We start from the raw sequence: 10,866 nt of genomic DNA, 5'->3' as shown, positions 1-10,866 counted from the left end.
GGGAAAAATCCCTCATATAAATACATTAATTGGTGTATTATAATAAAAATTTGGCGTGGAAACATCAAATCTCTTCATTGATTGGTTTAGGGGTACATGAACTTTTCAAAGGGGGGACATAGAAAGAGATTAAAGCATGGAAAGTATGATAGAAACATTTCGTTAAGATTGAAGACATGTAGGGTCTTTTATTAAAGGGTTGGCTTGATTAGTTGAGTACATGTAGGCTCTCTTGGTGACCTATAAAAAGCCTTGCCTTTAGAATGACTTAATGGCCTAGGGCCATGTTAATACCATGTTTTGTCAATCTCGAGTTAGTTGAATATTGTCAAATTGTAATCACTGGAAGATCTTGTTCAAGACGCATGAAGAGACATCGTCATGCAGTACACCAATGATAAATCTTTCGTGTACCAAAACCAATCAAAGACATGGGACCACATTGAAACCACTTTCATACCCGTGGAACTTTAGAACAAATCATTATTGGAACATCTCTTGAGTGTTCAAAGCTTAACCCAAACCTAGCTCAATTTCCAATGAAATTAAGACTGTCGGCAGGAGTGGAGGTTCTTGAAAGCGCCCTCGATCCGCGGGGTGCGCGGATAAGCTTTTGACCTTTAAGGTTTGGGAGTCACCACCTAGTTATTATGGTCTAGGAATCGAATATTGACTCTAAAAATATAAATACTACTAATCTACGAAAGAAAAAAAATGGGTCCGAGGATCACGTTATGGGGTTGGAAGGTGTTAGGCACCAACCCTGCTCGGTAAACGCCGATTTCTATTAATTCTCAAATAAACTATATTGCTAAAAGACCTAAGTAATAAAAAAATAATAAGAAATAGATACCTTTTTGAAGACAACGGTCTTGTTCTCTCAGATCTGATAGAGTAACTCCTTGTACAGTACTCATCGCTTCGTTCTACCTCCCGATCTGATTTCTGATCTCCGAGGTAAGGTATCTCTTTCTTAGATCTGGATTCTTCGGATTTGTTTATGGATTTCTGGGTGTTTTTGAAGGGCTTCTAGGTGTTTTTCGAGCTAAAGTTGAGGTATGGGGATTATGTAAGGAGTTAGGACTTCAAAATTAGGGTTTATGGGAGGTTAGGGAAGCTTTTTGACCTACTTCTCTTAAGGTTTATTTTTGAATACAAGATTAGGATGTGGAGGCTCCTATTTATAAACTTTTTTGGGTAGAGTTAGTGTTTAATTAGGTTTCCTTTAGGGTTTTAATTAGGGTTTTGACTTTAGTCTTATGAGATTGACTTAGTCTTATTAGGGTTTTAATTAAGGTTTTGACTTTAGTCTTATGAGATTGACTTGATTAGGATTTTAATTAGGATTTTGACTTTAGCCTTATGAGATTGACTTGATTAGTTTAGATTAGGGTTTTAATTAGGATTTTGACTTAAGTCTTATGAGATTGACGTGATTAGTTTAGATTAGGGTTTTGACTTTTAGTCTCATTTGATTGACTTTAAGATTTTGACTTTAGTCATTCTTGACTTTAATTTTTTGACTTTAATCTTATTTGATTGACTTATAATATATTTTCGGAGAACCCCCCCTTTATTATATCTTTAATTCTTTGGACCCCCAGATGGAGAGGTCCTTTAATAAATATCTGGGCAACCATCAACAATTTTGCCTGAGATCTTGATTGATCGATTTTTTTGTTTAGATTTTTAAATTAATTTTATTAATATTTCACTTTACATTATTTAATGTTTTATTTATTAATTTCGAAAATTTTAATTATTAAAATTATAAAATTATCGTTTTGCCCTCGAAGATGACTTTTTGGGTTTTAAGTCAATTTTTGTTGTTCTAGGATGTTTTGGAATCGATTTTTCGTAAGGAATTCAATGGGAATACTGGTTTGTGTCTTTTATGAATTTTTTTGTGTTAAATGGTCGTGAACTTTATGAGGGGCATTTTTGTAATTTTGTCAAATTTTGTGAAAATTGGTGAAATGATTTATTTGATTTCAATTTGTTGTTTTATGTGTTTGAAAGGATTTTCTCTAAGCGTAATGTAGGCTCTAGGGATGTTTTGAGATTAAGGGTATTTTGGTAATTTGGTCATTTTTTAGTGATTTTTATCGTGAAGCTTCTTTTTATCTGAAAAATGATGATTTCTATGTTTTTGGGGTTATATTTTCCTATCGTAGCGTGGTTTCTACAGTTTTGTTAGTTTGAGATACCTCATTTGGATTTTTGAAACATATCTGGTAACTAAATAAAGTATTAGAATAAACATCCATCATTAGAACCGTTGCAATCGGGTTGACGAGTTGATTAATTAGGCGAGTGCAAAAATGGGGTGTCTACAGTTCTACCGTCAGCTACCGACAGCATAGACTGAAACTCAGTCTATCGGTGCTGTCGGTTCCACCGATGACAAATTGTCGATTCCACTATCATCCACCAATAGAATAAATTGGAATTCATCTTGTTGATGGCAGAAGCATGCCTCTGTTGGTTCCACCGACAGAATGCTCAGCGGTCCCATCGACAGTGCTGGCAATAGTGCTCAACGGTAATATTTTTGACCGTTGAGTTTGGTTGGTGCCACCTACAGAATAAAGGTGCCACCGACAGGAAGCCGTTGAAATGCAAATTCTATAAATTAGAAGTTCTTGGCTTCATTATTTTTGATCAATAACTTCTTAACTAAGCTTAAGCTCATAAGTAAACATCAAGAGGCTTAACAAAGGAAGGAGACTCTTCGGGTGAAGTCGAAATCACGTATTTAATGCCTATTCATCCGAGTTGATCAAGCTTCACTACCTTTATCTTCTTTGCAACCCATCTAAACATTTACCCATGTTAAGAGCAAAAGATGAAGAAAGAAGTGAAGAACCAAGGACCAACAAACTCACCACATCCACCATCATTGTGAGTTTGTCCTTGTATGTTTTAATTCCAAACACTATAATAGTTTCCTTGATTTCTATCTTCAAAATCAAGCACTTGGTTGAGTCGCGGACTCAAGTTAAGTGAAAAAGGTTGCTGAGTTCCCGAAGTATAAAACTCAAACATTTCGAGTAGATGTGGTTTACTCGATCTTAAGGTTGTAAAATTAGCCTAGAGAAAATTCTATGTACGGTTTAAGGTGAACTATAAACCTCTGTTTTATTGAACACCAAAGAACCAACGATTGGGTACTCTTGGGAGTGGACGTAGGCACAATTGCTGAACTACTATAAATTGCTTGTCTAGTGTACTTACTTAACTTCCTCAACTTTATGCGAATTTGAATGTATGTCATGATTAAACACTATATGTTTAATCCCTTAATCCATGAATGACTTGGTGAATACTCTAATCAGATTTTGCATAATTACCTATATTGCACATTGAAGACTTAGTTCACAAATTGGGTAATGGTGAATTGACATATCAAATGAACTCATTGAAAATTCAGCTACATTTAAGTGCTCTCATTTAGAAGAATTTTTAAATTTTCCTATTCACCCCCTCTAGGATTAGACACGGTCAAAGCCGATAATTTCAATTAGTATTAGAGCGAGTTACTCTAGAAAGGTCTAACAACCTTGAGTTGATCCGTAGCTTTGCATCATGTCTAGAGCCGATAAATGGTCTTCGGCTTGTCCGCCTATGTTCGATGGTATCAAGTATGCCTTTTGGAAAAACAAAATGATGATATACATCAGCTCCTTAATTAGGGATGTGTTGGACATGATTGAGGAAGGTTGGGAACCTCCCGTTGACATCATTGAGGTAGATGGTGTCGCCACCTCAGTTCCGAGACCATCAAGAAAATTGATAGAACAAGATAAAACAGACAGTAGCAATAATTTCAAGGCTCTTAACGCTATTACGAGTACTATTTTTGATGATGAGTATCAACAGATATGCACGTGTCAGTCGGCCAAGCAAGCGTAGAAAATTCTAGAGGTCGCACACGAAAGCATGAGTATAGTAAAAAAGTCTAAACTCCAACTCTTCCGCACACAATTTGAAAACATTAAAATGGAAGAAAGCGAAATTGTTCAAGAGTTCTATGCATGCCTAAGTGATATTTGTAACTCTATGTTTTATGTGGGGGAGACTGTCCCTCAGGGTAGGATTTGTGCAAAAATCCTAAGATCCCTGCCTAAAAGGTTCTCCTCTAAGGTTACCTCAATTGAGAAATACCGAGATGTGGAAACTATGACTGTTGAAGAACTGATGGGTTCTCTCACTACTTTTGAATTCCATCTCGAAGTTCTTCCTTCAAATGGGAAGACTTAGGTCCTGAAGACATCTTTTTTGAAGTCCACATCAAAGCGAACATCTCGTCTCAGGTCTCAATCCTCTTTCCATGACAATAGGAAAATCACTATTGAGGAGGAGACTGAATCGGATAAGGAAGACTTGGCTTTATTAGCTTCAAGGTTTCAAAAGTTCTTCAAGAGAAAAAGACCTGGTAACACTAGTAAACCTAATCATCCGGTAGATAAACATGCGCCTATAGGTAGATCCTCGTGGTCACTACTCTACCCACTAAACCTAAGTCCAAAGGCCCCTTAAGACCTAAGACAAAAGGCACAACAATGGCTGCTAAGGCCACGTGGGATGACTCAGATGAATCAGAGGGTGAAGAAGAACTAGATATGTCCTCAAATATTGAAGACCAAAACATCTTTCGGATCCCTATGTCATCTGCCACAGTTTGCATCCCGGATGGAGATGAAGTTGAAGAGGGACTGGATTATGAAAATCAGAATCACCCTTTAGATGTCTTTTCCTCTGATGAGGAAATAGAAGATAAGGATGACGATGAACTCAAACCTCAATTAGCATTCGACCAACTGTTCATCAGTCATGTAAAACTAACCAAGAAACACGGTTAAGAAAAACTCCAAAAGGAACAGTAGTATGTTGAATATGATTAAGTTTGTAAGAAAAAACGCTCCCTAGGACTTCAATTAGAAGACATTAAGATTCAACTCTCAATAGCTTTAGAAAGACAGTCTAGCATGCTCTCTATATCTGAGATAGCTGTGACTAAAAAGGATGAGATGCTAAAAAATCTTCAACAACTCAAGAACCTTTTTTCAATGGATAACTCCACAATAGCCCGTCAGAACCTAGAATTAGCAAACATTCACGATGAAAACAAAGTTCTTAAGTTCGACATCTATGAACTACAAAAACAAAGGGCTAGACTTGAGCGTAATTACACTCATGGAAGTTTGGAATTACAAAAATTTCTTGGAGTTCAAAAACCCTATGGGGATAAAGGAGGTTTATGATAGGTACACTTTTACATCACCTCCTTCTCCCACTATTTTTGTTCATGGGGAATCATCGAACATTAAGAAAAACTCCAAGAAAGTTATCACATGAAACTTTTGTAGTGGAATAGGTCACATGAAATTTGAATGTATCAAGTTCAAGACCATCTACCACGCAACCTCGAAATCCCCTATTGGCAAATCATTATCTGTTGATAAGAAGAAGTGTGATGAAGGAAAATCTCATTTGCAAAACAAAGTTGAAAATGCTAAGAAAGAGGAGTCTCCAAAATGGAAGGGAGTGAAGAATTCATCACCTCTCAAACTGAACAACAATATTGGGGAACTCTTCAAATAGATTGTTCGCCTGAACCTAAAAGTGAAAGAACTTGCTGAATCAAGTGGAGGCAATTAAGGTGGAAGAAGGTATCTTTAGAAAAATTCACCTTCAAAATCTCCCAAGAAGAACATGTCCCCTAAGAAGAACTCACCTATTCAAGGGAAAGTTGAGTTGAAAAGAAAAACTCCTTCCCTTCCTAAACGTAATCCTCAACCCACCAAGACAACTCTACAATGAAAAGTCAAAAATGGAGAAAACAAGTGCCTTGTAATTCACACAGCTTTCAAGGTTGAAATTTTTTTACGTTGGTACCTTGATAGTAGTTGTTCCAGACACATGACAGGTGATCGAAGTCAATTTAGCCATATGGTTGATTTTGACGGAGGATTAGTCACCTTTGGTGATGGAAGCACCACTAAGATTATTGGGTGAGGAACTGTCAGTGGTCCTGGATTGCCCACAGTAGAAAACGTGTTGTGCGTCGATGGTTTGAAGCATAACCTTCTTAGCATATCCCAAATTTGTGACAAGGACCACCTGGTGAGTTTCAATCGTGAAGTTTGTGAGATCTCTACACCCAATGAAAAAATTATTATGAGAGGTCTTCACACTTTTGATAACTGTTATGTTATCAAAAACATAGGAGAAACCACCGTCTCCTATGTAAGCAACATGGCACAAGTTGATGAAGTCCAGTTATGGCATCAACGACTCGGTCATGTTCACTACAAGAACCTGTTTCAATTTGTCTCAAAGGGCTTAGTCAGAGGATTACCCAAATTGGATAAGCAAGCAAGAGATGTCTGCGGGGAGTACCAAATTGGTAAACAAATTCGAAGTACCCACAAAAAGACAACCACTCTTGAAATCTCAAAACCCCTAGATCTTTTACACATGGACCTTGTGGGTCCCATTAAAGTACGAAGTCTAGGTGGTAAGAGACATTTCTTGGTAATAGTTGATGATTACTCTAGATTCACCTGGGTCACATTTCTGAGAGAAAAATCTGTTACTTTTGATGAATTCAAAATGATTATTAAGCGTATCCAGACAGAAAAAGAATTTTTAGTAGGTAGAATATGAAGTGATCATGGTGGAGAGTTTGAGAATAGTCGGTTCACACAATTCTGTGATGAAAATGGAATTCGACATGAATTCTCAGCTCCTAAGACCCCTCAGCAAAATGGAGTTATGAGAGAAAATCGTGTTCTTCAGGAAATAGCCACAGTCATGCTTCATAGTAAAAATCTTCCCAAAATTTTGTGGGTCGAAGCTGTAAGTACTGCCTGCCACATCATCAATCAAGTTTATCTTCAAGCAGGTTTAAACAAAACAACTTATGAACTGTGGAATGGCAAAACTCTCAGTGTTAAGCACTTCAAGGTCTTCAGTAGTAAGTGTTATATCCTAAAAAATCGTGAACATTTGGGCAAGTTTGATTCGAAGAACGACCAAGTAACCTTTCTGGGATATTCTTTTAACAGTCGTGCTTTTTTAAGTCTTTAATTAGAGGACCTCATCCATCCAAGAATCCATAAATGTAGTGATCGATGATCAACCTATTAAGAACAATGGTCCCTTTGACCCTGAGGTTGAGGATGAGGGAATATTCCCTACTTCATCCTTATCTCCCTCAACGTCTCAGGTTCTAGAAATATTACCTGTTATCAAGGATCATCCCGCCAGTCAAATCCTTGGAGATCCTAATACCGATGTCAAAACCTGATGACAACTTGAGACGTTAAATAGTCATCTCTACTTCACATCCAAAATGGAGTTCAAAAATATTGATGAAGCCCTCAAGGATGAATACTAGGTTCAAGCCATGCAAGAAGAACTTCTTCAATTTACCTGGAATCAGGTGTGGTATCTTGTACCAAGACCATCTGATAAAAATATCATCGAAACAAAATGGATCTACAAGAACAAATCCGATGAACTTGACAATGTTGTCCGACATAAAACTCGTCTGGTTACTCAGGGTTACTTTCAAATTGAGGGTATTGATTTTGATGAAACCTTCGCCCCAGTTGCAAGACTTGAGCCAATTCCGATTCTGATGTCCATCGCGTGTTTTATGAAATTCAAACTTTTTCAAATGGACATTAAGAGTGTCTTTCTGAATGGTCTATTAGATGAGGAAGTATATGTCGAACAACCAAGAAGATTTGTTGATCCAAAACATCCTCACCAAGTATTTAGATTGAAAAAAGCCCTCTATGGCCTCAAACAAACCTCCCGTGCTTGGTATGAATGATTGACTCAATTCTTGATCAATCATAAATTTGTTAGGGGGAGTTCTGAAAAACACTATTTGTACAAAAGGTTAAGGGTCACACTTTCATTGCTCAAATTTATGTGGATTACATTGTATTCGGGTCTATTGATGAAGGGTTGGCTAACAAATTCGCCATTTTCATGTAATCTAAATTTGAAATGAGCATGGTTGGCAAACTCAACTTCTTTTTGGGGTTGCAAGTTAAACAACTTGAGAATGGCATTTTCGTATCCCAAACTAAATACGCTCAGGAATTGGTAGATCATTTTGGTTTAATGTCTGGACGAACTCACCATACACCTATGAGCACCACTCTCAAGATCTTTAAAGATCCATCAGGAAAGAGTGTGGATCAGCATTTCTACAAGAGTATGATTGGCAGCCTTTTCTATCTTACAGCTAGTAGGCCAGATATCTCCTACAGTGTAGGAACCTGTACCCGTTTTCAAGCAGATCCTTAGGGAATTTCATCTCATAATCGTTAAGCGAATCATCAGGTACGTAGTAGGTACTACTAAATATGGCCTCTGATATCCATTTGATTCCTCGTCAATGATAGGAGGATACTCAGACGTTGATTGGGCTAGTAACATGGATGACAGAAAATCTACCAGTGGCGCCTATTTCTATATTGGGAACTGCTTAGTTGCTTGGCATAGCAAGAAGCAGAGTTCCATATCTCTCTTCATTCCTGAGGCTGAGCACATTGCTGCTGGAAGCTGCTGTGCACAACTTCTATGGATGAAACAGATGCTTTCGGATTATGGGATATCTCATGATACGATGTGCCTATTATGTGATAACACGAGTGCCATCAATATCTCAAAAAATCACGTCCAATACTCTCGAATGAAACATATTGACATCCAGCATCACTTTATTCGTGAACTCATTGAGGAACACACTATCCGGTTGAAATATGTCCCAACTGAGAGTCAACTTGCTGACATTCTCACCAAATCATTGGATTCGATAAGGTTTGATCACCTTAGGAAGTCCATTGGGGTATGTTTTGAGATATAGGCTGAGTGCTTGCGTGTACTCGGGGAGCAAAGTTACTTCTCAATTCGGTTCTTCATTGAAAATAATTTAGTAAGGATCATTCTATGACATTATTGGTAGACTTGAGTAATTATAGCCTCCTTAATTTAAACAAAAAAAATGTGTTTTTGCCAATCTATTGGTGGCAGAATGAGCATTCTATCGGTTCCACCGTCAGATTGCTTATCGACAGATTTCGGTGGAACCGACAAAATCTGACGGTTCGATCGACAGAACGTGATTTCTCTTATTTTAAGGGGTTTTCGTCTTTTTTTTCTCCCGCGCTCTTTTGTCTTCTTCACTGTTCCATTCATCTTCTCCTTGGTCGTTCTTTTTCTTCCTTGATCTCTCATTCGTGTGTGATCGTCATCTTCTAACCTTACAATCATGATGCTTTTCACCGTTTTTCTTTGGGTTCTTGTCTTGATTTCCATTTTCTCTATGGTTGGGTTGATGACTCGACGAAAATAAGGGCAACCTCCTACTGCTCAGTGAAATGTTCGTTGCAAGAGTGCATCTACATCTCGTCCCCCCTCATCCTCTTCCTATTTCGTCAAAGAAAATGAGGAGGATGACGATGAGGAAGTTGAACTTGCTCCTCTTGGGTTTTCGAACATTCCTACCCTTGCTTTGGATATTGGTATCGACAAAGACCAACAGATGTATATTGAGCGCCTGCAATCTCTTCGCCAGAAAATTATCTGTGAACGTTGCATCGAATCCGCGGTAGTCCATCCCTTTGGCATTCCAGATTTGCTTCATCAAATGGGGTGGGAAGCTCTTCTAGATTTTGATGAAGATGTATTTCCCTCCCGGGTTTGTTGATTATATGCCAGCATCATCGACTCTTGCGACTTCCCTCCGTTTCTTGATGTGGTGACATTCGGCACAGCTGATCAAGTGAGCACTCATATCATTGCCACCACCATTGCATCTCTTCTAGGGATCACGTGCACCAACGTTGGTCGTCTTGACCCTATCAAGGACCTAGGGGTGGGTCGCAACGCATATATGGATACCCTCTGTGGTCGTAGGGACATCCAGTGGGTTAAAGAAAATATAATTCGGGGCACGGATCTTCTTCCAAGGTATATAATTCTTCACAAGATATTCACTTCAAACTTATCTCCTCGTGCAGGAAACAAAATCGATGTTGCGATGCACATGGAAGATATGATGTATTGTGTTGTCACAGGAAAAGCCATGTGTCTTGCCACCTATCTCCTTCGTACCATTGCGGGTTTTGCACGTTTCGGTTGCACATCCGGGAATCTGCCCTATGGACATCTCATCTCTCAGTTGGTAGTATTTTGTGGGCTTCCGACTAAAAGTATCCTGGTCATTCATGAAGAAACCTTTGCTGCATTGACTCTTTCCAAAATACGGATTGAGGCTCCAACTGCCCCCGTTCCTCCAGGTCACACTCGTCGGGCCTCAGCTCCACCACCTTTGGATGCCCCTTTCAACATTGAGTCTTGGTTGACTACTCTGGAAGTAGTTCATTGCGATCTGGTGCAAGGGCAAACTCGCATGGAGTCTAGGATCAAGAAGATGAATCGCTACCTGAAGAGTCTGGTTCGCGCTTGCATTCCTGGGCATGCTACTTCAGACAACAGTTCAGGCAACTCCTAGACCCTACAATTTTTTTTTGGCTGTTAGTTTTTCTGTTCTGTGTTATTAGATGTGGTCAGTTTGGGTTTGTACTTCCGGCATTGAATCAGGCGACTTGTGCCTTGATTAATCCATTTTTGCTCTTGTATATACTTATTGACTCTTGCTGTATGATATGAGTATGTGTTGGTGTAGACACCCCATTTTTGCATCCGCCTGATTAATCAAGTCGTCGACCCGATCGCAAAGGTTCCCAATGATGGATGTCTATTCCAATGCTTTATTTTGTTACCAGATATGTTTCAGAAATCCGGATGAGGTATCTCGAACTGACAAAACTTAGAAACCAC

The sequence above is a fragment of the Akebia trifoliata genome, chromosome 12, assembly GCF_017979445.1.
Source record: "Akebia trifoliata isolate Shusen 1 chromosome 12, ASM1797944v1, whole genome shotgun sequence".
Lineage (NCBI taxonomy): Eukaryota > Viridiplantae > Streptophyta > Magnoliopsida > Ranunculales > Lardizabalaceae > Akebia > Akebia trifoliata.
The sequence above is the reverse complement of the archived record's forward strand: the minus strand, read 5'-3'. Positions refer to the sequence as shown.